Source organism: Vicugna pacos, chromosome 2 (assembly GCF_048564905.1).
Source record: "Vicugna pacos chromosome 2, VicPac4, whole genome shotgun sequence".
Lineage (NCBI taxonomy): Eukaryota > Metazoa > Chordata > Mammalia > Artiodactyla > Camelidae > Vicugna > Vicugna pacos.
Window position 1 is genome coordinate 75,913,106 of NC_132988.1, and position 27,536 is coordinate 75,940,641.

Consider the following 27,536-nt stretch of genomic DNA (forward strand, 5'->3'; position numbering starts at 1 on the left):
TGCCACTTTACTCAAGTTAGCATTTCCCTTCTCTACCTTGGCATAGTAATTATCTGATTTTCTTGTCATGTCTCTTTTGCCAACTGCTACAATAATCTAACTTGAAATGGTGAAATTCATAGTGCTCTCACTCCTAGACTTTCTTCTTTTCTCACTGTTTATTCCTTGTTAGGTATTCTTATCTGTATTCATGGCTATATATTGATAACTTACACATTTATATCTTCAGATCAAATATCTTTTCTGAATTCCTGATTTATTGCCCCAACTAAGTAATAGCTCTACCTGGATGTCTTAAAGATGCTTGAAATCAAATATGTCCAAAAATGAACCCATGAGCTTTCCACAACTCTCCAATGTTCTCTTGCTAGGTAAATCTTAACACCATGTATCATCTAGTCTGGGTTCTAGTGAATCATCCTTTATATCCACCTTTTCTTTTTCATCCATTATGTATTGTCACCTAATCCTGCCTTCTATTCAGTAAAGATTTCTGTTTTTAAGCCACTATCAAGTCATAGATAGATTATACCAACAACTCTAATTAGTACCCTTACCTTAACCCTGCAGCCCCAATCCCTTCTTCACAGTGATGAGTTATCAGTTTATAATGCAAATATTAACTTGTCATTCTGTTCCTTAACCTCTTTCAATGATTTCCCATGCCTTCCGGGTAATAAAAGTCCCTTTATCCCTTAAAGTAGCTTCAACAATCGGGCATGATTTAATCTTGCTGACTTATTCAACCTCTTTTTTCACTCTCCTCGATGAGTGTGTGTCTTCCTACTAGATTGTAAACTCCATGAAAACATACTGTTTTTCTTTTTGACACCTAGTAGCAGTTTAGGTTTTTTTTTGGAATTTATAGAATGTATGATGGTATTCTTTTCCACATACTTATTTACACTGGAGTATCACTTTTTTCTTTTAGATATTTATCACCAATGCTATTTGTGAATTTGCTCAAATTCATTTTAATACAGTATCTTTATCTGTTATACCCCTAGGGCAATCTCTTCTCATCACTATGCTCTGCCACCATTTGCTTGTAGGACTGGGATTGGCTTTGCCCTCTTGAAAGAATGTACGTTCTGATCACTTGTCCATGTTGATCAGCCTATGTATTTTCTGCCACACTGCAACAATGGATGGGGTTCTGTATTTCTTTTTGGTAAAAATTTGGGGTCTAATATTAGAAATAAACTTCTGACCATATATATAATACATTAGTACCCTACTACTTCCTAACAACTCTCTTAACTTTATCCTCTTCTGGAGAATAAGATTTTTTTCTCTTTAATCATTTCGCATTCACTATTTAATAGGAAACATTTATGCAGGCATATTTTATGCTGGAGAGCTATTTACATGTCACAAAATGGAAAGAGAACAGTCATCTATTTATTTTAAAACAATTTATTTAAACAATTTATTGAATAGTTAGGGAATTATGAATTATAATGCTACATGGTGTTCAACACCTAGAAGGCAGTGCCGAGTATGAGATATAAGGCTTTAGAATCTTCAACCTGGTTTTGCATCTTCCTTGTACCACATAAGAGCTGTTGAAGCTATTTGTTTTGGTTTTCTTGTGTATAACAGAGAAATAAATTAAATCTTATCTTATAGGGCTGTTATGAGAATTAAAAAAGAAAGCGCTTATCAAAGTACCTGGTGCTTGGTAAGCAATTAATAAATCTTAGCAATTACTAAAGTAAAACGTAGAAGATAAACTTTTCATTGTAAATCATGCTTACACTATAAAATATATTTTAAAATATGACACATGCCAATACTTATTTTTTCTTTTTTTTATTATCTCATTAACAATTTATTATTATTAATTGTTTTTATTGTTTTCATGAAATAGTAGTATTTTAGGTATGTTGGGTTAACTAAAATGTATTAACTACTACAGTTAATTTTATTATTTCATTTTAGTTTTTAAAATGGGTTATTAGAAAATTTTAAATTATGTATGTGGCAACATTTTATTTGTTTTGAGAGTGCTACTCTAGCCTCTGTATTTTCTGTAACCTAGAAATTAGAACCTAAAGAATACTTATTTTTTCTAATGTAAAATTTCTAATATTGTATGAATAGGTTATACAAACACATGATAAATCATTTAAACTGTATAAAATGGCATTATAGTGAAAATTCTCTCTATCCCCCTTACAGAATCACATTGGAAAATAGTAATATTTTAAAAAATAAAGGCTATCACTTTAAAGTATTTATAATATACTTGATGTATGTAGATTGTTGCTAAGTGCTCTTCATACTCAAATGGGAAGAGGATTCTACTCTTAATTCTCGAGTCATTTTTAGACTTTGTAATGTTCTGGTGTACTTTCTTACAATTGCTGGGTTTACATATGGAATATTGCCATTATCAAGATCATTACATGGATGGTCACAATGAAATCTGTGAATAAGAATCATGAAGCTTGTATAATAGGGATCCACTTGCGGCTTTATGATTTTGGAACTCAGCTGTAATTTTTTAACATCAGTGAAAGTAAACCTATCAGATAAGAAAACACAGTGGTCACTAATTATGCTCTTCCTTTCTTATCTTATGGGCTTGGAACCATTAGTGTAATTTGCAAAACAGACTTTGTGTTTGATTTAAGTCATGGTGAAAGCTGCAGCCCATGTGTGAGCTACTTTCGCAATATCATGGTTTGATCATGTTGTGAAGGCGTCGCAAACAAAACGTGCTTTGGATTATGGGAGGCTCTGCTTAAACTATTCCTTAAGAAAGACAAAATCATCAAGAATGTTGCAAGTTAATACCATGTTCAGAGTTTCAGGAGTTTGGTTCATCTTTTATTTGTCAACTTATAATAAAGGCCTGAGAAAGCAGGAGGAAGGAAAAGGAAAACTTGGATTTCAGGCAGCATGATAAATTTCCAAACACAGAGTCTGTCCAGTAGCATGCCTTCAGAGTAGAGAACATTGAAGGAAGAGAGGAGCTTTGTTCAAAAGAGAGAGAATTGTCTTCCCAATTTTCATATCTTTTTAAATGTAGTCATTGAAAATTTCAGGTTAACATTATTACTTTCATTTTTCCTAAAGTGTTTCCATTATCTTCTCTACTCTGCCTTCTCTAAATATCAGGGCTGCTGTTCACAAATTTTTATTTATTGAAACTTTACTGACAAATAAGCAGGGACTGTGAGAGATACCATGAAGGAGTAGAAGAAGAGAAGGAAGGGCAAGAAGACAAAGCAAAGACAGGAGGAGGAAGGAGAACAAGAGGGAAAGGATGAGATCCCCATCTACAATGTCTAAAATAGTTGCACCATGATCTCTAGCTAAGGAGTACAATTATGTTCTCTGTTAGTTTGCTGGGGCTGCCATAACAAAGGACCACACACTGGGTGGCTTCAAACAACAGAAATTTCTTTCTTCACTGTCTGGAGTCCAAACATACAAGATCAAGGTGCCAGCAGAGTTGATTTCTTCTAAGGCCTCTCTTGAACTTGGCTTGTAGATGGCCTTCCTCTGATGTCTTCACGTGATCTTCCTTCTGTGTCTCTGTCTCTCATAATTGCCTCTCCTTATAAGGACACCATCATTATATCGGATGAGGGCCCACCCACAAGACTTCATTTTACCTTAATTAATTCTTTAAAAGCCCAGTTTCCAAATACAATCACAAGGGTTAGGACATTAATTTTGGAGGAGCTCAATTCAAAATTCTATAATAAAATTTTGAGCAAATTAGAATACAAAAAGAGTAGAACAATTAATTCCAACCAAAGAAATTTCAGAGAGATTTATGGTAGAGGAAATATATATTCTTAAATTTCATATCATCACATGATGATAGGTTTGAATTTTAGGGCTCTGGGCATTTTTAATCAATATTTAATTTATTGAATATAATGTCATGTCTGAATAGGGTTAATTTTTCAGGAAGCAAACAGTATAATGTCCTTAGCTGGTATTTATGCAGGAGGAATGTTAAAATATGCCAAGCCTTCTGCATTAACATTCAATTCAAAGAAATATTCTATATTAAAGATTATTTTAGTTATAAGCATATACATGGCTTTTTCCCAAAATTATTTCCAAATGCATGTGCCCTAATACATTTCCCTGTAGTTATGCCTCTCTGCTATCACTCTGGAATAAGAACTTGAAATGCAAAAGAGTTGGGTATATTTAGTTTAAAAGGAAAAAAAGCCCATTTTTATTATGTTTAAGTTTTTAAAAATTAACCAAATTGTAAACCAAAAAGTGAAAAATTGTTAAGGTATGCAGACATTCTCATTTGACTTGCCTTCTTCTGTTAAATCTTCTTTTGAAAGGAAATAATGTTATATTTTTGTAAAACATATTCAGACTGGTTTAAGTTCATTTTAAATTTCTATTGTCTGCAACTATTTCTATACTGAAGAGATGAAGCATTCTATTTGCAATTTAATTATTGTTATGTTTCTACATATTAATTTAATATGTCTACTATAGACTGAATGCTTGTGTCTCCCCTCCCCACCCCAAATTGATATGTTGAAACCAAATCCTCAGTGTGATGGTATTTGGAAGTAAGATGGGGCCTTTGGGAAGTCATTAGGTCCTGAACACAAAAACTTCATGAAAGAGATTAACGCTCTTATAAAAGAGACCCAGAGAGCTCCTTTCTCCCTTCCAACACCTGAGGGCATAGTGAGAAGACAGCCATTTGTGAACCAGAAAGCAGGTTCTCACCAGACACTGAATCTGTTGATACCTTGATCTTGATCTTCCCAGCCTCCAGAACTGTGAGAAATAAACTTGTGTTGTTTATAAGCTGCCCCATCTGTGGTATTATAGACAGCATCTCTATAAAATTAGATACCAAGAGCAGCTTCAAGAAATGCATGTGTCATTAGGGAGAAAAAAGCCATTTCAACATTTTTAAATGAGAAAAAAATCTCAATAGATGAAATCTAATAGGTTTTTAAAATAATACAAACTGATTTATGGAGCCTTACTTAAGGGTATGAAGTACTTACTTATGACAAAGTTGAAGATTAGGACAAGAATGATAATGATAATGGTGATAAATAACCAAAATTATTAATTAGCTGGAAATTGTCTTCAGTTCCCCTTTATTACTTTTGGTCCAGGGAAACCAGGCAACTCTAAACACTTTTGAAAGCCCATTATCTCTAGGACCTGGTTCTTCAACATCTATACTTTCTTCTGTATCTAAATTATTATCTGCCCCTCAGTTCTGTTAAACTACCAAAATATTCTTAGTGCAATTGAAGTTGACATTAAGAAGAACTGTCTAAGAGTGTTGTTAATTTTAGGCAGAATAACAGGCTAGCAAATAAGTGTGTTTAAATTTACACTATTGCCTAAAATTGGTCTTTTATATCACAGAGATTATATGTGCATCCATCTTATTATTTTGATTTGAACAATTAGTTAAGATTAAAATATGATCCAATTTCTTGGCCATGTATTAACTAGTTCATTATATTTTTTTAATTTGAAATTTATTTCTGCTGTAGTATAATTAGAAATAGATGATTTATGGATAACTTTGACCATGCTACAACATTATGATAGTTCAATATGTAGTAGTTAATTTTTAAAATCTTTGTTTAAACAAATCACAAGCCATGTCTCAAGGTATTATCACAGAGTGAACACACCCACATAAATATCACCAAGATGAAGAAATAAAACACTGCCAGCGTCCCAGAAGCACTTCTTTGCCTCTTGGATGATTGATGTGTTACTCTTTTTAATCCTCCTCCTCAAAGCAAACCAATATCCTGACTTATAGCTATATAGATTAGTTTTTCCTAGTATTGAACTTTATATAAATAAGTCATTCAGTGTGTAATCTTCTGTGTTTGGCTTATTTTGCTTAGTATTATTGTTGTGGGATTCATTCTTCTTGTTGGGTATAGCAATAGTTTGTTCATTTGCATGTTTGAAAATGTCTTAGATTGTGTCCCTCAGAAGCAAAATCTGAGATGAGGATTTATGGTAACGTGATTTTATTGTTCCTAATAAAATTCCAAAGGAAAAAATGGTAGAGGACTGTGAGAGTTGGGTAGGGATGGTTGGAGGCCAAACAAGGTATGTACAATATAAAGCAAATTTCCCAGGATGGGTACTTGCCCAATCTCACAGGTCAGCTCTGGACAGAGTGTAACTTGAGGTCAGAGATGTCTGGATCAGGGAAAGAGAAGCTTGGAAACCTAGACTTTTGCACCTGCAACTCATTGGTTAGGGGCTGCCTATAAGGTACTTACATTTTCAGGAATTTCTGGTTCTCTGGGTACACAGTAAACTAGGTTTCTGCAATCTAAAGACAGCCTTCTGATCTAGGCGCGGGTGTTGGCTGCTGAAAATGAAAGTACACCAAAAAGAATGGCAAAAGGATACAGGGAGATATAGGTGGAGCACGGAAGATCTGTTACAAATAATACACCATTATATAAATACACCAGAATTTATTTATCCATTACACTGTTGATAGACATTTGGGTATATATCCAGCCCTGTGCTATTATGAATAAAGCTGTTATGAACATTCTTGACTTGCCTTTTGGTGGACTTCTACATAAATTACTTTAGGACCATCCATGTTGCTGCAAATAGAATTATTTTATTCTTTTTTATGGCTGAGTGGTATTTCACTGTATAAATATATACCACAGCATCTTTATTCAGTCATCCATTGATGGACATTTAGGTTTCTGTGTTTTGACTATTATAAATAGTTCTGCTATGAACATTAGGGTATATGTATCTTCTCAAATTATAGTTTTCTCCAGATATATGCCCAGGAGTGGGATTGCTGAATCATATGTTAAGTCTATTTTTAGTTTTTTGAGGAATCTCCATACTGTTTTCCATAATGGCTGCACCAAACTACATTCCCACCAACAGTGTAGGAAGGTCACACCTCCTCCAGTGTTTATTATTTGTAGACTTTTTAATAATGGCTTTTCTGACTGGTCATAATTAATAAAAGAATGCTATTTGCAGCAACATGGGTGGACGAGGAGATTGTCATTCTAAGTGCAGTAAGCCAGAAAGAGAAAGAAAAATACCATATTATGTCATTTCTATGTGGAATCTATAAAAAAGACACAACTGAACTTATTTACAAGACAGAAACAAACACACAAACATAGAAAACAAACTCATGGTTACCGGGTGGGGGAAGAGGATAAGAAGGGATAAAATAAGAGTTTGAGATTTGCAAATACTACTATATATAAACTAGATAAACAATGAGTTTATACTGTACACCACAGGGAACTATATTCAATATCGTCTAGTAACCTATAGTGAAAAGAATATAAAAAGAAATATATATATGTATATGTATGACTGAAACATGCTGTACAACAGACATTGACACAACATTGTAAACTGACTATACTTCAATAAAAAATAATTACTGTCAGAAATAGACCTAGCAGTGAAATTGCTTTGTTATTAGTTTCTCATTTAGTAGAAAATATTAGCAGTTCTCTGTAGTAGTTTTAACAGTTTATACTCCCATTAGGAATGTGTGAGACTAAATTAAAGTTGCTCAATAGTCTCAGCAAAATTTGAGATCTGTCAGTCTCTTTTTCAGCTGTTCTAGTGAGTTTCACTTCCTTGCAAAACTCTGGTAGAGTTAACCATTTCTTTCATATTCTTTGGCCATTTGGATAACTTCTTTTGTGAGTTTGTGTATTTAATTTTTTTTTATTGAATTATATTTATCTTGTTGATTTATGTTGTTTAGATTTGAGCCCTCTGTTGGTTACAATGTGCAGTAGGCTGAATATTGACCCTCTAGATATATCAGGTCCAAATCCCTGGAACCTGTAAATGTTACCTTATTTGATAAAAATTTCACAGATGTTAATTAAGGATATTGGGATGGAGAGATTATCCTGGATTATCTGGGTGGAGTATACATTCAATCATATGCATCATTTTAAGAGGGAGGCAGAGGGAGATTTGGCACAGATGTAGAAGATAAGGTGACAAGGAGTCAGGGCCTCACTGATGCAGCCCTCAGAAGCTGGAAGAGGCAAGAAACAGATTCTCCCCCTAGGGCCTGCTAGGGGGAGATTTGATTTTGACCCAATGAAGCTGAATTCAGACTCCAGTCATCCAGAACTATGAGAGAATACCTTTCTGGTGTTTTGATTCACCAGGTTTTTGGTAATCAGTTAGAGAAGCTTTAGAAAACTAATACACATGTGTTGCACCCACTATCTCTGTTGTGTAGCTTGCATTTTCATTCTTTGAATGGTGTCTTTGATGAGCAGAAGCTCCCAAAATGAATGTGTTCCAACTTATCAATTTCTGATTACTTTCTTATAGTTAGTGCCTGTTTCCTACCATGTTTCCCTGGACTAATGACGTGAAGATACTCTCCCATGTTATCTTGTTTTATCTTTCATATTGATGTTTACTAACCACTTAGAATGGATTTTTATATATAAAATGAGGTAGAGAGATCGAGTTTTATTTTTCCCCCATATGGATATCCCTTGGATTTGAGATCATTTATTAAAACAACTGTCCTTTCCCCTCTGCCCTTTAGAGGCACCTGTCTTGTAAATGAGTTGATTGTATTTCACAGATCGGTTTTCCTACTTTTGTCTCTGTTCCATTTTTCTATTTATCTGTCCTTGCATAAACACACCTATTAAGCAAAATAAGTTCTCCCATCTTGTTATTCTTCAAGGTTGTCTGGGCTATTTGACCTTTGCATATCCATAACAGTTTTATGATCATTTTGTCAATTTTCACAAGAAATCAGGTGGACTTTTGAATTTTATTGACTCTATCAAACAGTTTTGAGAAAATTGAGGGCCTGTAAAAATGGCCTTTTCAATTCATGAATATGATATTTCCTTTTCATTTAGGACTTAATTTTTCAAGATAATGTTTTAAAATTTTTATTAGCTTTTTCTCTTAAGTTTTTTTATGCTATTATAAATAGTAATGTGAAAATGTCATTTTCTCAACTCTTTGTGGCTAGTAAATAGAAATATGAATTGATTTTTTTTAAAATATTAACTCTCAATTGAGCCAAATAGTTAAACCTACTTATTGACTCTAAGAAAATTTACTTGCATTTTCTATATATACAATCATATTATATACAAATAAACTATTATTTTTTGCTTCTAAGCCTCATAGATGTTGTTTTCTTTCTGTCTTTTTTCCTTTTTTTTTCAAAAAATGTATTGATAAGGCTTTCCACTATAGTTTGAATAGAAGTGCTCATAGTGGACATCTATATTTTGTTCCTGATGTCGGAGGAAAAGATTTACCACTAAGTATGAATTTTACTTAATTTTTTGTTGTTGATCTTCTTTATCAGATTAAAAATATTTCCTTCTAATCTCAATTTTGCTGAGATTTTTTCATTACAAATTTATGCATGTTTTGTTCTGAATGTTGAAATAATAATTTTCCCTCTTTATTCTGCTTAATTTGTTGAATTACCTCAATTGATTTTCTAATATTAATAAACCTAACCTGGTAATGTCATTTTTTAATTTTATTTTTTGAAGTATAGTCAGCTTACAATGTTGTGTTAATTTCTGGTGTACAGCTACATATTATCCTTTTAAATATGACTAGAATTGATTTGTCAATATTTTGAACATAAATACCTGTAGCTATATTCATCGGTGAGGTCAGCCTGTGATTTTGTCTCCCTGTAATGTTTTGTTCAGATTTTGGCATCACAATTATCTTAGCCCCATAAAATAAGTTTGGATGTGTTTTCTCTTTTTCAGTATTCTAAAAGAGTTTTTACAAGATTGACATTATTTCTTCCTTAAGTAATTGGTAAAACTTACTGATGAAACTATTTGAGCCAGAGTTCTGCTGTAAGAAATATGTTATTTATGGATTGAAGGCTATGATCTTCTCCTTATGTCAATGTAGTAGGATGTGCTTTTCTAGGAATTTTATGTCCTCACAGACTTTCCAATTCATTTGCATACACTTTGTAAAATTCTCTATAACCTTTTTTAAAGTCTGTATGATCCAAAGTAATGTTCCTTTTTCGTTCTTGGAACTGATTATGCTTCCTCTCTCTCTTTTTGATCAGTATCAGAAGATGACATTTTTGTTGTTATTATCCAAGATCCCAATTTGTCTCTGAGGTCCCTTCCACTCTATTGCTTTTCTCTTTTATATTCCATTCATTGTATTTTTCTTTATTTGTTAGTATTATTTTTTCTATCCAAGATGAATGCTTAGGAACTATTGATTTTTTTATTTTTCTTTTTTTCTTGTGTTCTAATGTATGTATTTTAGGCTGCTCCACCTTGAATTTTAGGTCTTCCCTTTGCACAGTGCCTTAGATTGTCTTCCTACAACCTCCTGTCCCACTCCTAAGAGTAAGAAGACTGCTGTTGCTCAGTACTTACCATGTTGCTGTGGGTGAGGGACAGAGCGTTTTTCCCTTGCTTAAGAACTAGGGATAAGTAAGCACTTTGTCAATAGGGTGTGAGTGTTTGTTGCCACTTCCCCACCATTTAAGCCTTTCTTTTTTCCACAGGGAAATGTGGGGAAGAATCTGGGCCGGTGTTGTACCTTCAACTCCACTAGGCCTGCACCTTATAAGACACTTTCTTATGACACTCATTGGTCTTTATTTGCAAGAAGAGCCTGGGAGCTTGTATGAATTTCCTTCATTTCCATAGTTCTCCTATGTTCTGTATTCTCTTGCTATCCTACAGTCAGCCTTTGGCAATTTGTTAAAAATTTCAGCTGAATTCTTCCATATGTTCATTGGTATCTGCTCCAGGTAAGCACGTGCTTGCATTCTGTCTGTGGAGATGCCTGCCTTTCCTTAGGGTTCATGTGAGTCAGTCTATGACTTCAGCTCTTCTATGAGTTCAAGAAAAGTTGTGTTTGCAGATTGTCAAAGGTTCTGCTCCTGTAAGGGTGGCAACAATCCTTTTTACTTTTGCCTACCTCCTGTGTGAAACTAGATACTCATTTTTTAAAGTCATTAATCGTCAAGAGGCAACAAGCATCCTAGTCTTAGAGATCAGGGCAGTCTGAGGTTTTCTAGGTCAATAGTAACCAAATGAGATAGAGGCAAGTCTATAATAGTTTGAAGAGGGAAGAGGAAGATTCTGGGGCAGTGGTTTATTTCTCTACTATTTCTGCCTGGTTGTTTTATAGAAAGAATCAAAATATAACATTTGGTCTGCTCTTTGAGACAGGGGAGTAGAACCCATAGGCATTAGGCGAAATGAGAAATTGTCTCCTTTGGAGTCAGATCTAACAAAAGAAAAAAAACAAACAAATAAACATCATGGGTGAGAAATGCTAAACTCTGTAAGACATTAAAATTTAGTGCTTTTTTTCCATTTCATTTGATTGATTTTTGAAACCATTCTTCAGTGTTTTCTCAATTATATATTATGACAAAATATGAATGAATGAAATTAAAGGACCATAAATCATGCAGAACAAATACTTAGAAGATTGCTTAGAAAACTCTACTGTTCAGTTATCAAGTTCACCTTTTACTCTTCAGGGTGATAAGTGAACAATGAAAGTAGAAGTGAAACTGAATGGGAAGTAGAAATCTAACATAATCCAATTGACGGTAAACCCTAGGTAGGTCTTTGTCACTACCTGAGAAACTCAAAGTCTCCCTTTCTAATTCTTGTGCAATGAGCAGTGAAGTTTTCTTTAGAGCTCTGTGGCCAGCAGAAACATCCACTCAATTCATTTTACTAGCAAGTATTTTTGTACTTTTACATGAATAAATAAAAAAGACTGGCTCAAATAGGCCTGTTTCTTTCCTTTCGTACTTTTGGTAATGAAGGGCTAGTTTGAAGTTTTAGGGCAATCCTCCCATCATGCCCATAGTCTTCTCTCATTAGAGATATCTGAGAGCTATATTGTGCAGACTCCGCTCTCTCCACCTTCAGGAAAATATTGGTTACCCAAGTTGTTGGAATGAAGGGAAAAACACATGTCCTCCATTTACACCCCTTGTTGTCCACCAAAATTTTATCCTTTCAAAGGAAACCCATGTGCCTCTGCTTTGCACTTTAGGTAGTTTGAATATAGAAAATAGTGTGCCTATTTCAAATCCATTGTAATAGTTCTCCAACTAAAAAAATCAAATAGCATGACAGATTGATCTGTATGGCTTCATTAATTTTTTTGTTTTGTTTTCTGTTCCCCAAGTTTGTTTTCTTTTTTTTTTTTTTTTTTCCTGTGAAGGAAGTATGGTTCTGGTATATGGCTGGTTGCCTTTGCACAGTGTCACTGCATCTGTTTATCTTTATACAGATGTATTATGGTTTATTCTCCAAGTACAAAAACATATGGTTATTTTTCTATGTTCGACTGCTGTCTGTGAGCTTAAGGTTTTTACCCCGCAGCAGAGCTCAGCTGATGGGCTCCTCTGTACTCTGTGTCAGGAGTTGGTAAACTATGCCCCACAGGCCAATTCTGACCCACCACTTGTTTTTGTACACTCAGGAGCTAAGAATGGTTCTTACATTTTTTAGAAATGATTTTAAGAAAACATCAAAAGAGGGATAATATTTTATGACACATGAAAATTATGATGAATTTCAATGTCCATAAATAAAGTTTTATTGGAATTTTATTTGTTAATATTTTTCAAAAATTTTTGGAATGGCCACACTCATTTGTCTTTGAAATATTTTGGCTGCTTTCTGCTGTAATGGCAGCATTGAGTAGTTGCCACAGAACTCTATGGCCCACAGGGCCTGAAATACTTATTATCTAAAAATTTACAGGAAATATTTGCTGGCTTCTATTGTATCATGGTTTGAGTTTTAATCATTTAATGTGAAGAACAATTTTAAAATAATAAGAATTATTATTCAAACCATACCTAGAAATCAATACTATTTTTCTGTTCTCATAACCCATAAATATTTGTTTTTTCTTATGTTCCGGTAAGTCAGTTTTTATAGTCTCTCTTCATTATTTTACATGAGACATTGGACAGGATTTTTAAAATAATTAAAATTAAAATTAGAATTAAAATGCCAGATATTTGATAACTACTAAAATTCAATTTTTAAAATATCTTATTAATCAAAGAGTTATTTGGTATTCAAAATTCACTAAAAAGTAATTTTAAATTGTGTTTCTCATGACTACAAATAATTGGACTTACCACCAATGGAGATATCAATATTTCAAGAATTTTTCTGTAGGCATTTTTGTCATTTTGACTTTATTTATTCAAAACATTTGTTGATAGCTAACTTATTAATACCAAACTTACATTCTTTTGCAATCTTTCTAATGTCAAGACAGTGCCTCTATCCTGAAAGTTTCCATAGATTCTTACCAGATCTGTGATTCCATTATTCATATTGCTAGTTCAGTATTAGGTATTAGCAAATTAATGTAGACTTTTTTTCATTATTAAACATTAGTTCTAACTTTTTCACAAAGTCAGTTTTTTATTTTTGCAATCTAAGTTGAATTAAACTGATGTTTCCTCATGGGCCTATGTTTCATAACATATTCATTATATAAACAATAAAGGATAATAAACAATTTCTAAATGACCTAAGTTTGTGGACCTAAATGATATTAATATAGACATAACAATATTTCCCTTTCTAAATTTTTTTATTAATTTGTTTACAAAAAAAATGTATGTCAGTCATGTAAAGATGGCATATTTAACAAAGCTAGCAAAATGGAGAGAATTATATGTCAAAAGTGACCAGAAAGCAGAAGTAAGCTTTCTCAAATATGGGTAAAATCAGCATAAATTATCTTGGCCAAGGAGAATTCCTACACTCTTCCAAATATTGAAGCAGCAGGAAAGCATTATTAATGTTTATTGTACTGTCCTGGGGTTTTATTCTTAAAATTAACTCTGGAAAAGAAATGGTGAAGCTCACTCAAATTATTTTGAAAAATATATTTATATTTTTATAAAAAATACAAGTCATGACCGCAAAAAGACATAAAACTTGATTTGTGTAATATTCGTGCCTAAAACTTCCTGTTTCTTTTTTAGCATGGTTTAAACACTTTAATTCAATAAATCTTTTCAAATGCCTATTACATACCAGGAACTGTGTTAGGCTCTGAAGGAGAGTATAAAGTTGGTCAATATGTTGAGCTGGTTCTCTAGGTACTCACAGTCCAAAAACTGATGTAGAATTTGTATAATACCTACACAACCAAATGTGTATTAGATAAGTTTATGAGAAAAAAGATTTAAAATGGTAGTTGGAGATCTGACTAAAGAGAGAAACTTAAATGCCATGGTTATACTTTGAATTTCATTCTGTGTTCATCAAAAACTTTTGAGTAGAGGACAGTTAACGATTATGGTTGTACTTTAAAAGCATAGAAGAAAAATGTGAGCAGAATTGCCGTTTGTTTTATTTGTTTAGTTTTGTTGTTTTATTTTGCTCCTTTCAGCCACCATTCTCATCTTTGTTAAGAAATGGGGGAGAAAGATCAAATAATACTGACTATTCTATATCCATGGCAATTTTGATACAGCCATTATTTAATTTCTTTGTGGAATTGTTTTATTGTTGTTCCTGTCGTTAGAGTATAGGACAGATTTTCCATAAACATAACAAACTGGAATTATTTGATGTCAGTGTTATGGGGATTTAACGGTAGTAGAAATGATGTTGATTTACACAAATTTTACACTGAATTTATTTACTAACTTAATTCATTCCATAGCTTTATTCCATATTTTATTGCTGATTTTCCATAACTTTATTCACTTCAATATGGACCTAGTCTCCTTAAGCTTTTTTTTTTCTTTAAATATTAAAAAACCCTCTAGATCTCATCAGAGTCATTTTTTATTTGGGATTATGTTATGTGTAGGTTTGCCCACAGCTGCAGACAGCCTCTTCACAAGTCTAAGAAACATGTCCAAGGCCAGAGAAAAATCTTTATTTATCTTACCCTGATTTAGTCTACTTTATGGCTTTCATAAATTCTCCATAAAGCTAGACTGTCTTTTTAAATTACCATATTGGTTCAAAGTTTTTCTGCAGTGAAAATCTCCTAGGAGATCACTAACCTTAATTCAAATCTTTGGCATTTTTAACGATGTATGAAATAACCTGAAAGAGAGAGAAATATGATTATTACTCTTTGTATCAATTGAGGCTTTATCAGAAAAGGAGAACTACTATGAGCATTATAGAATAATGGACCCATTGCAGGAATTAGACCTTACATAGTTGTGGAAGAAGCTGGGAGATAAGTAGATGTCTGAAAGGAAGAAGAGCTGGACAAAGGGCAGGGGAGATAGAGAACAAATAGGACCCACCATCCCCTCTACATCTGTTTCACCATAGCTAACCGCAGTGACATTCACAGCCCAATGGCCACTGCGTAATTTCCAGTTTCCAAGCCTTGTGACATTTCTCTTTTGCCTAACTTTAGCCAGGAACTATACAGGAAGAGAGTTCTGAGAAACATAGTTTCAGCTTAGCTAAGTGGTTATATTATGCAACTATCACACTGCTTTTTTAAAAAAATCATTTATGTAGTCTTTCATTTATTCTACAGTTATTTAATAAGCACTTACAACTTGCCAAGCTCCTTGTTAATTGTTGAAGATCCAGTTCTAAATAAGAGTGCCCCCTCTTCTCAAAATTCAAATTTTTTTCTGAGACAAAAATGTAAAAAACAAAAGTATAAGGAGAAATACCATTACAAATGGGAGAAAATAACTGAGACCCTTTCCAAAAGCATTCACCAGAGAAACCCTCCTGCACAATGAGACATCTAAACTGATTCTTGATGGGCGGACAGATATGAGGAATGGGGAAGAGAAGCAGACGGGCATGAAATGCCCCCAAACCAAGAGATATCATGGTATCTTGGGAGAACTGAAAAAAGTTCAGGACAGCTGGAATGCCAAGTCCCCAGGAGGAATGGGTAACCTGCAATGAACAGATTACTGTTTCTTTGGTGAACTGTTATAAAAGCATTTCATTTTTTTCCTGTCCCCATACTCATTTTTATAGTAATTCAGTTATCTAAAGATTGCATTTTACGATTTCCTCTGATCCTAGATAAGACTGTGTTTTAATTGGTATTATTGTGTCACAGCAGATGTTTTAAAAATAACTAAATAAGATAGAAACTGTATTTTATTTTGAAATCTCAATTTAAAGTTGTCTAAAAGTATAATATAAACAAGAACATGTGTTTAAGCAAACTTCTTTTTCTCTCTCCATATCCTCCTAGGAACAAATCTTTTACTTCTGGGTGGTCACTATGGTGGTCTTTGTTTTTATACAAAGGGAAAAATATAGGAGGACCCTCCGATAAGCTAAACCATAGTGGAATTTTGCTTAGAATTAGATGGCTAAAGAAACCACAGTCATGCATTCCTTCTTGTGGTTATTATCAGCATGGTCAATCTCTAGTTACAATGATGTGCTGCACTACTCAAAACAGAAAAATTGATACATTTGTATGGAATGGGCAAAAGAGAGAATGCTTCACCTTAGATTCAAATACCCAAGCTATAAAAACTAGAATGTATTTTCAATAAAGTAGATAACTACACAGTGTATACAGGAAAAAAGCAGATAGTTTTTCCTATATCTACAATAACAAATTCTGTAAAGGAAAAAATAATAAATATAAAATAATTTTTTAAGTAAATAATGATTAGACAAATAACAAAAACATGTGCATTCTAAATACTGTGATAAGTGCCAATCAAATTTCCAGTGGGAGTCTGTGCAATTTTAAAGGCGATTTTAGTATTTCTTTTAAGTAACAGTCAGCCTATGTTCAAGGAGAGCATAAGAAGATCTCTAGAGTAAAAAAATTATGAGTCTACAAATATCTAATCAATGTGACATTGGTACAGAAATAGATAAGCAGATTCATGGAGATAAATAGAAAACTTAAGAACAGATTTGAGTGGTCATATATCTTTGTGCATGTTTATATGTGTTTGGGACTCAAATATAATAAATATTTTAAATCAATGGATAAATTACTATTTATTACACAAATGGTGCTGTATTTTAACTTGTTATAAAATATGATAGACTATGCATATATTACATCTGATGCAATTCTGATAAAGTCAAGTTAAGTTTTAAAAATTGCAAATATACATTTTCTTTCTTGCAAGGTGGTGGACTAAGATAATATGGAAACTTCCCACATATACATAGAAATGCTGGGGGATGAAATACAGTAACCAAACAATTGACCTCGTGGATAAAAATCACAAGAGAAAAAGATACTTGAAATAAATAATATACTTCCCCTTTTGCCTGGGACAGTCCTACCATTCAAATGCTTCCAAGATGGACTTCCAAGATGTTTTGGTTTGGATGACTCCTCTAAGTATAAACAGGAACTAGAAACTCATGAACTATTAATGCACCTGGTCCTGGGGTGAGGGGTGGAATACGGTGGAAATGGAATTTGTAATTGTGATGTCAGTAAGTTAGAGTGTTGTTTATGCTCTTATAGAAATAGGAGATGAGATCTCAAGCCCACCAGAGGAGGGAAGTTGGGGCTCTTAAAGTCTGCACTGTGGTGAGTGATGTACTTCTTGATCCCTTTTCAATAAAAGACTTATAATTCCAGTTGTTAGGAGTGCCTGGTAGACTGTCCTTTGCTGCCAATCCCCTTTGGAAATTGTCCCAGCTAAAGAGAGCTGTCACCAAAGCCACACCCCTTTTCCAGGGCAACCAGCATCCAAGTACTGATCCACAGTGGTATAAAGGACTGGCCCCGTTTCCTCAGTGAAAAACAATTATAAAGGGCTACACCAATTCCAAAGGCACACAGAGGGTCAGCAGGGGCATTTTATGTAGTTGCATCACAACTCAGCTTCTTCCACTGTCCAGTCTGATTTCCTATTTTTTCCCTCCCAGAGATGTTAATCCCAAGAGCATTCCTAACAAATGGCTTGAGCACTAAACTCTTTTTCAGTCTGCTTTTTGGAGAACCCAATCTGTGACATATACACTTGGTGAAAGAGTGGCCTAGAAGTAATCTGCCTAATGGCACAGAAGGGCTGTCTGTTTTTCCAGAATCCTGCATAGGAAGGGAATAAAAGCCTGTTTGAGAAATCTAACTGCTAGATGTGGGCCTAGCCTGAGGTGAGGTCCAAGACAGAGATATCAAGAACAATAAAACTGGTTTCCAATAGCTGGCCATTTGTGGGGAATATAGGCAAGCAAACAGCCAGATAGAGGGGAGGATAAAGTATGCCTTAAATAGAACTACAACCAACAAATACTGTGGTTGCTCAGAGGATGGACTGATTAATGCTGTCTGAGAGGATTCAAGTAGAGCTTTAGGCAAAAATATTTGAGTTTGATCTGTGATGTACAGCAGTGCTTTCCAAAAGTGGAAAATAAATACGTGAGCAGAACAGATTAGATGACCTGAGGTTAAACTTTTGATGAATAAGTTAATATAGTCAGTTGAGAGAAAAATTTAAGGTTTTTATAATTTTCTTGGAAATAATGATATATACGTATTATTAATTGCTCACTAGGTGCCTGACATTTTGCTTTGGCTTAATCAAAATTATTTCATTCAATAGGCTATGGTTTGACATAGGTATTAGTATCTTACTTTACTGATTCAGAAACTGAGGCTTAGTGAGTCTGTTATAGAATTTTACTGAAGGTAACATGGCTTATTAGTAGCTATATTAGACTTATATTGTGGTGCAACAAATTACCATAAACTTGGTGGCTACAAACAGTTCCCATTTATTATTTCACAGTTCTATAAATCAGAAGTACAGGTACAGGTTAGCTCAGTCCCATGTTCAGGGTCTCACCACGCCTGAGATTCTTATCTGAAGCTTGAGGGCTTCCCACAAGCTCATTTATTCTTGGCATGATTCATTTCCCTTAAAGTGGCTGTGACTAAGGTCCCTGTTTTCTTGCTAGCTGTTGCCTGGGGACCACTGTTAGCAACTCGAGGCTGCCCACAGTTCCTTTCCAGCTGATGCCATAGGAAGTTCACAGTGTGAGTGTTGGCTTTCTTCTAGGCCAGCAGGATCTAATCCTTCTAATGTCTTTATAGATTATTGTGATGGAGTCTTATATAATGTAAAGTGAACATCCTATCACCAAAATGAGTGACTCTTCCACCATATTCACAGGTTCCACCCATATTTGAAGGAAGGTGACTATACAAGGTGTATACACCAGGGGATAGAAATCTTGGAGGCCCTCTTAGAATTGTGCTTACAAACGCAAAATATATTCACTCCCCTTCTGAAGTCCCTGAAAGACTCATCCCATCATACCATCAGCTGTAGTCCAAGTCCCATCATCTAAATAGAAATTCCATAATCCATTCAGATCAAGTCCAAAATTGTATCTAAATCTCCTTATCTTAAAGTAAAAACATCTCATCATCCAAATTATCTTATTGCAGGTGCAGATGAGGCTCCTACTATTATTCATAAATATAACTCCTGGGGCACACTTCCCCTCCATCTGTGGACTAAGAAAGTAAGCAGAAAAATTACCTGTTCACAACATTCCCAACATACATGGTGAGACAGGCATATCGGATAATAGTTATAAACATTCTGATTCAAAAGAAGAGAAATGGAACGTAAAAAGCAGTTCTGGTCCAAAGTGGTTCTGTAATCCAGAGTTTCTTGATTACTTTGTAAAAACTCTGAATAATTCTCTGTGGCTTTTTGTTCTACCCTCTGGGCTCTTTGGTTCACCCTCTGAGTCATCCTTCCTTGTTATGAAAAGTAGCACACTTACACAGTTGAGTAGATTATCCGCCTGCTTCTCACAAGTAGAATTTCAGAGGGTCTGACAACCTCTTTTCATCTGTACCTCCTCTGTTCTTTTAAGGCCAAGATTGAGATGTTTCTGCTGATAGAATTTTTTCAAGGACTTTTGGGCCTTCCATGGATTTCCATGACATTCACTCCATTAGACAAAAGCCATACTCACAGATTGTTTTGAGATAATGCCTTCTTTCTCTTTGGCTCCTCTTCTTAGATAGAAGTCCTCTGGTTTGGCTGAGATGTGTGAGGCAACTCCTAATCTGTTGAAATAGCTGTAATGCAAATCCAGAACCCTTTTAAGCTAAAGCTCCTTCCCTTAATATTATGCTATACTGCCTAGAGCTATTTTGAACCGTATTTCTTAATTTAATGTGTTAATGCCAGGATAGATATACATGCTTTTGCAAAGTATCAGGCACAGGCCAAATTTATTTACCTCCTACCAATGAAGAGGTACATCCATATTTTCTCAGAAATATAGTTATTTGATACAGAAACTTTTTACATATATAAACATTAATTACAATACTGAATGGTACAGTTAACTATAACTAAATTTGTTCTCCTACCCAGTCAATTCAATTGAATAAAGTCTATTACTTGTGCTCAACCAGTAAAAACTACTACTTTGGCACTTTTCTGTGCATCTTCTTGGCTTGCATTACTAGTTAGAAGTCTTTTGAAGTAGTAATGGATGGGAAAGTATAAGGTTTTTTTTTTTTAATTTCACTTAAGTATTAGGCTGACTCTAAGCATCTAGTCTGCAATGGTGGCCTGTAGTGGTGGGGACCTGTGCTCCTTCCATATTGGTGCTCAGCCATCCTAAACATACATCTTCCACTATGTCCATTATGTACTCTAAGGTGACTTCTCTGGCACTGGACATAACTCCAGCTGATATGGACAAGGGGAAGAACAGAGAGGGTATGGACATTTCTATTTAAGAGAATGACAAGAAGTTGCTTCCTCTCGCATCCATTTTTTAAGAGCTTAGTCAACTAGCCATTCCTAGCTGCAAGGGACTCCTAGAAATTCAGTTTTTGGTGAACAATGACAGATCTAGCCAAAATTTTTATTATTACAGAAGAAAGGAAAAATGAGTATCAGAGCACCATTAGCAATGACTGCCTCGTATTTTGTAATTTCTGAGTGTTGTTGGCCAATACTTTAGGTTTTTATAACTGGTTTTAACCCCTATCATGTCTGGCTAATCAAGGTAGGCAAATCACATGGGATAGGAAAATCTAAAGTTTTACTGTCTTGGGGCAGAGAAGCACATTTAAGGTAACAACCAAGTAGGTAAAGAGCAGTAGTCAATAAGAAATTAGTGGAAATGTTTTCCTTTACAAAGGACATTATAAATATCAATGGAGCCTAAAGAAAAGTGATAAAAAGCATATCAAGAATTGCCAGCAAAATGTGTGCTGCAGGCATCTGTTTGCTTCAAAGGGTGTGAATAAGAGAAGACATGACTGGCCATATAAGGACATGGAACACATGTATAATATATCCTTATAGCTTATCCTTATAGCTTATGTGAGAAATAAGCGCTATTAATTTCATTCAGCTCTGACTCGCATTTCAGGAACTCATCCCTGGGCTGGATAGAATAGTGACTCTATATACATCATTAAACTAAAATCTCATATATATTTAAATTAATATTTGTCCATAACCACTTGAAAAAGCACATTTTTCTACAGTTGTCATTGCTGGGACTGATGTAACCACAGAATCAGCATAGCTCTGAGAGATACAGGGATATAGTCAGATACCACTTAAATATTCTTAAGAATTGTGCCCTGGCTAGTCTGTAAGAATATGAAACAAATTCAGAATGGTATGAAGCAGAGTCTAGATTCATTGAATCCTAGTAAGTGTTAAAGTAAGTAGGGTATGACTCAAAACAGAAGATAATCTCTGCTAAAATTGCCTGGGTTGAGAGGTGTGGTGCTATTACCCAACTCTATTTAGAAAGTATGGCCTTGAATTGATGGTTGTTACAGTGACTAGTGGCCCAGTGTGTCCTTCATGGGCAAGAAAAAAAATCCATCTGGATGTCTGGAGTCCATTTTTTATCTTTCATTCTGCAAAACATGGTGATCCCAAATTTCTCTTTTCCTTGATGTGGATAATTTTCTTTAAAACTCTAGAAGTATTAGAATTGCAAATATAGATGATAAAGGGTAAATTGTTAGCATAACCTTACTATGTTTTTGTTAAATCTAGAAATGCATATTTTTATAATAATTTCATCCATCATTTTATTTGATATTTGAAATGTTTTAATCAGGGAATTGGAAATAGTATTTAGCAAGTGAGCCTTAGATTCCAATTAAATGTGTATCTGAATAATTTTTTGAGACTTGCGATTTGTAGGTCAAAAGTTATACAATAATCTTTGATTTTATTAATGAGTCTTAACTGTCTTTACACTTAGAGTTTAATATATTAGGGTTACTAAAGTTTAAGTACTCTAGCAAATTGCTAACTTGAAGTTATTGAATTACTTCAAAAGAAGGATAATAACAAATTTATACATGAGTAGTTGAAAGTGTTTCAAAGAATTTAATTAACTAAGTTTGTAAATGGTAGGGATTGTTAAGAAATCTCGGTTTGTTTACATTAGACTAGTTACTTTCATTAATCAAAAGCTCTCTTGAAAGATTATTAAAATTTTCTCAATTTATGAAAAGAATAATGAAGAAAATATAACTTAAAACATTAGGTAAAACAGGTCTGTGATTTTGTGAATTGATTAAATTTGATATTAATTTAAAGAATCCAAATAGCTATAATTAATTTTTCCAGGCACAAGAGTTACCCTCACAATCACCAAAATTTGACACAGAAATACCTTTTTAGGGGAAGCATAGTAATACCTATATTTTGAACAACAAAAATAATATCAGTTTAGACAAAACTAAATAATCTTTTTGTACTTCTAAACATCCCCTACCGGTAGTATATATCCTTTCATACTTTTTTCTCTGCTAATATAAATATATACATTTATATGTCTAATCTTTATTTTCTCTTTTAAAAAAAACATTTTGGACAGCTTTTTTATTGAAGTATAGTTGATTTACAATTTGTATTAATTTCAGGTGTACAACATATCAATTCAGTATTTTTATGGATTATACTCCATTTTAAGTTATTATAAAATATTGGCCATATTCCCTGTGCTGTATAATATATCCTTATAGCTTATCAACTTTGTATATAGTATTTTGTACTTCTTAATCTCATACCCCTGTGTTGTCCCACACCCTTTCCCTCTCCCCTCTGGTAACCACTAGTTTGTTCTCTATATCTGTGAGTTAGTTTCTGTTTTGCATATTTATTCATTTATTTTATTTTTTAGGTTCCACATATAAGTGAAAACATATAGTATTTGTCTTTCTCTGACTTATTTCACTAAGCTTATTACCCTCCAGGTCCATCCATGTTGTTGCAAATGGCAAATTTCACTCTTTTTTTTATGGCTGAGTACTATTTCAATATGCAATGGAATATATTTATACACGTCTTCTTTATCCATTCAACTGTTGATGGACACTTAGGATGCTTCCAGATACTGTCTTTTGTAAATAAAGCTGCTTTGAACATTGGGGTGCATGGATCTTTTCAAATTAGTGTTTTCATTTTCCTCAGATATATGTCCAAGCATGAAATTGCTGGATCATGTGGTAGGTCTATTTTAGTTTTTTGAGGAACTCCATACTGTTCCAAAGTGGCTGCACCAATTTACATTCCCACCAACAGTGTACTAGGGTTCTCTTTTTTCCATATCCTCACCAGCATTTGTTGTTTGTGGTCTTTTTGATGATAGTCATTCTGAGATGTGTCAGATGATACTGTGGTTTTGATTTGCATTTCTCTAATGATTAGCAATGTTGAGCATCTTTTCATGTGCCTGTTGGCCATCTGTATGTATTCTTTGGGAAAATGTGTATTCAGATCTTCTGCCCATTCTTTAATCAGGTTTTTTTTTGTTTACTTGTTTTTTGTTTTTTGATATTGATCTGTATGACCCATCTATATATTTGGGATATTAACCTCTTACCAGTCATATCACTTGCAAATATTTTCTTCCATGCAGTAGATTGTCTTTTTTTATTTGACAATAGTCTCCTCTCTCTGCAAAAGCTTTTAAGTTTAATTAGGCCCCATGTGTTAACTTTTTGTTTTTGTTCCCTTTGCCTTAGGAGACAGATCCAAAAAATGTTGCTATGATTTATGTAGTGTTCTGCCTATGTTCTCTTCTAGGAGTTTTATAGTTTTCAGTCTTACATTTAAGTCTTTAATCCATTTTGGGTTTACTTTTATATATGGTGAGAGAAAATGTTCCAATTTCATTCTTTTATATGTTGCTGTCCCAATGTATGTTCTTGCCTCCTTTGTCATAGATTAATTGGCCATAAGTGTGTGGGCTTATTTCAGGGCTTTCTTTCTAGTTCCATTGATCTATGTGTCTGTTTTTGTGCCAGTACAGTACTGTTTTGATTGCTGTAGCTTTGTAGTATAGCCTGAAGTTACAGAGTGTGACACCATCTTCAGTTTTGCTCTTTTTTTCCTCAAAACTGCTTTGGCTATTTGAGTTCTTTTGTGGTTCCATATAAATTTTAGGATTATTTGTTCTAGTTCTGTGAAAAATGTCATGAATATTTTGACAGAGGTTGCATTAAATCTGTAGATTGCTTAGGGTAATGTGGCCATTTTAACAATATTAATTCTTCTAATTTGTGACATGGGATATCTTTCCATTTCTTTGTATCACCATCAATTTCCTTCATCAATGTTTTATAGTTTTCAGAGTATAAGTCCTTCAGTTCCTTGGTTAGATCCATTCCTAGGTATTTTATTCTTCATGATGAGATTTTAAGTAGGATTGTTTTCTTGCTTTCTCTTTCTGGTAATTAATGATTAATGTCTAGACTTGCTACAGATTTCTGTATATTAATCTTGTATCTTGCAATGTTACTGACTTTATTTATTATTGCTAATAGTTTTTTGGTGGAGATTTTAAAGTTTTGCATATATAGCATTATGTCATCTGCAAATAGTGAGTTTTACTTCTTCCCTTCCAATTTGGATGCCTTTTATTTCTTTTTCTTGTCTGATTGATGTGGTTAGGACTTCCAATATAATTTATATTCTTTGTTAAATAGGAGTGGCAAGAGTGGGCATCCTGGTCTTGTTCATGATTTTAAAGGAAAAGCTTTTGGCTTTTCACCACTGAGTATGATGTTAGCTGTGGGTTCGTCATAAATGGTCTTTATGATTTGGAGATATATTCCCTCTATACCAATTTTGATGTGAGTTTTTATCATGAATAGATGTTGGATTTTTTTCAAATGCTTTTTCTGTGTCTATTAAGGTAGCCATGTGATTTTTATCTTTCCTTTTGTTAATGTGGCATACCACATTGATTAATTTGTGAATATTGAACCATGTTTGCATCTCTGGAATAAGTCCCACTTGTTCATGTTATGATCCTTTTTATATATTGTTGAGTTCAGTTTGCTAATATTTTGTTGAGGGTTTTTGCATTTATATTCATCAGAGATATTGACCTGTAATATTCTTTTTTGTAGTTTTTTTTTTTTCTAGCTTTAGTATCAGGGTAATGGTGGCCTTATAGAATAAACTTGGGACTGTTTCCTCACATTCAACTTTTTAAATAGTCTGGGAAGGTTAGGTATTTGCTTTTCTTTATATGTTTGTTAGAATTCCCTGTGAAGCCATCCAGTCCTGGAATTTTGTTTGCTGGGAGTTTTTTGATTACTAATTCAGCTTCACTACTAGTGACCAATTTGTTCAGATTATCCATTTCTTCCTGATTCAGTTTGGAAGATCGGGTGTTTCTAGAAATTAATCCATTTCTTCTAGGTTGTCCAATTTTTTGCAATAATTGTTCATAGAATTCTCTTCTGATTTTTTGTATCTCTTGATTTTGGTTGTAATTTCTCCTCTTTCCTTTCTTATTTTGCTTATTTTGGTCTTCTGTCTTTTTTTCTTGATAGGCCTGGTTAAAGGCTTATAAATTTTATTTTTTCAAAGAAATAGTTCTTGATTTCTTTGATCTTTTCTATTGTATTTTTGAATTTTGTTTTATTTATGTCCTGTCTGGTATTTATTATTTCCTTCCTTCTGCTATCTTTGAGATCTGTTTGTTCTTTTTTAATATCTTTTGTTGGTGGATTAGGTTGTTCATTTCAGATTTTTCTTGTCTCTTGAGGTAGGCCTGTATTTCTGTAAAATTCCCTTTTAGAACTGCTTTTGCTGCATCCCATTAATATTTTTTAACTTTTTTGTTGATTTATAATCATTTTACAATGTGTCAAATTCCAGTGTAGAGCACAATTTTTCAGTTATACATGAACATGTATAACTTATATTCATTGTCACATTTTTTTTCTCTGTGAGCTACCATAATGCATCCCATTAATTGTGTAATGTTGTGTTTTCATTTTCATTTGTCTTGAGGTATTTTCTGATTTTTCTCTTTGACTTCTTCATTGACCCATTGGTTTTTTTAGTAGCATGTTGTTTATTCTCCACATATTGGTGTTTTTCCCTGGAATTGACTTCTAGTTTCATACTGTGGTGGTCATAAAAAATGTTTGGTATAATTTCTATCCTCTATAATTTGTTGAGACTTGTTTTGTGGCCTAGAATGTGATCTTTCCTAGAAAATATTCTATGTACAATTGAAAAGACTGTGTACTCTGCTGTTTTGGGATGGAATGTCCTGTAGATATCTATTCAGTCCAACTGGTCTAATGTATCATTTAATTCAGTTCCTGGGAATTTTGATCTGTTTCCTCTTTCACATTCCTAGCAATAAGCAAGTATATACATGCTCTTCATAAGTGGAGTCTAGATTTTTTACAGCCATCCTGTTAGTCCCATTTATTTTCATAGCAGCTAAGGAGACTTGTCTTCCCAGTGTCAGAACCAAGGGCTGGGGTGTCCAATATGTGGTTCAAAATGCTCACTCCACAGGGAGGATCTCCAAGCATGTGTAATCTCTCTCCTCTTCTGTATCTCCTCCTAAAGGCACAGGTCTCAATGTGATCACTTCTCTTCCCTTTCTACCTGTCTCCATGTGGATCTTTCTTGGAGCCTTGGTTGTACAGGATTCTTTCTGCCAATCTCCAGTAAGTTCTCAGGAAGAATTGTTCCACATATAGATATATTTTGAATGTGTCCATTGGGGGATGTGGGCTCATTGTCCCCTACTCTACCATCTTGATCTCTAGATCTTTGGACAAAGAACAGGTAGAATCTATGGAAGCTACTTTAGTGATACATATCAAAAAGCTTAGAACATTCACATTCTTTGATATAGTGATTCTGTTCCTAAATATTTATGAACAAGGACATTCATCACAGTCATACTTATAAAAATTAGAATAAATTAAATGTCCAGAGAAAAGACTTATTAAAAATTGTCTTTATTTGGTGAATTATGATGTAGCTATTACAAACTGTGTTTTGAGAACAACTGCATGAAGATATTACTTAGTAGAAAACTGAGCTATAAACCTATGTATAAACATGCTTCTAGTCAAAATGAGTGTGTAATATAGAGAGATATACTTGTAAGGTATAAAAGAAGACAGAAGGTATTAAAATATAATTTTAATATCTCGGGGTGCTAGAATTACAGATTCTTAAATGTGTTTTCCTTATTCATCTCTTTATATACAGGTTTTTTCAGTGGTCATATATTACCTTA

General features: G+C 33.7%; 1 protein-coding gene and 1 long non-coding RNA gene across 3 annotated transcripts in view; one reads left to right on the forward strand and one right to left on the reverse strand.

Moving 5' to 3' along the window:
• The window catches only part of CFAP299 (cilia and flagella associated protein 299), a 493,878-nt gene that overhangs the window by 322,708 nt on the left and 143,634 nt on the right, over positions 1 to 27,536 (forward strand). The window lies entirely within an intron of this gene.
• On the reverse strand, positions 11,122 to 17,406 carry LOC140687022 (uncharacterized). The gene is made up of 4 exons (XR_012061030.1): positions 17,298 to 17,406; positions 15,569 to 15,649; positions 15,056 to 15,098; positions 11,122 to 11,271 (listed from the first exon to the last, which is right to left on the reverse strand). It is a non-coding gene; the product is annotated as an uncharacterized lncRNA (long non-coding RNA).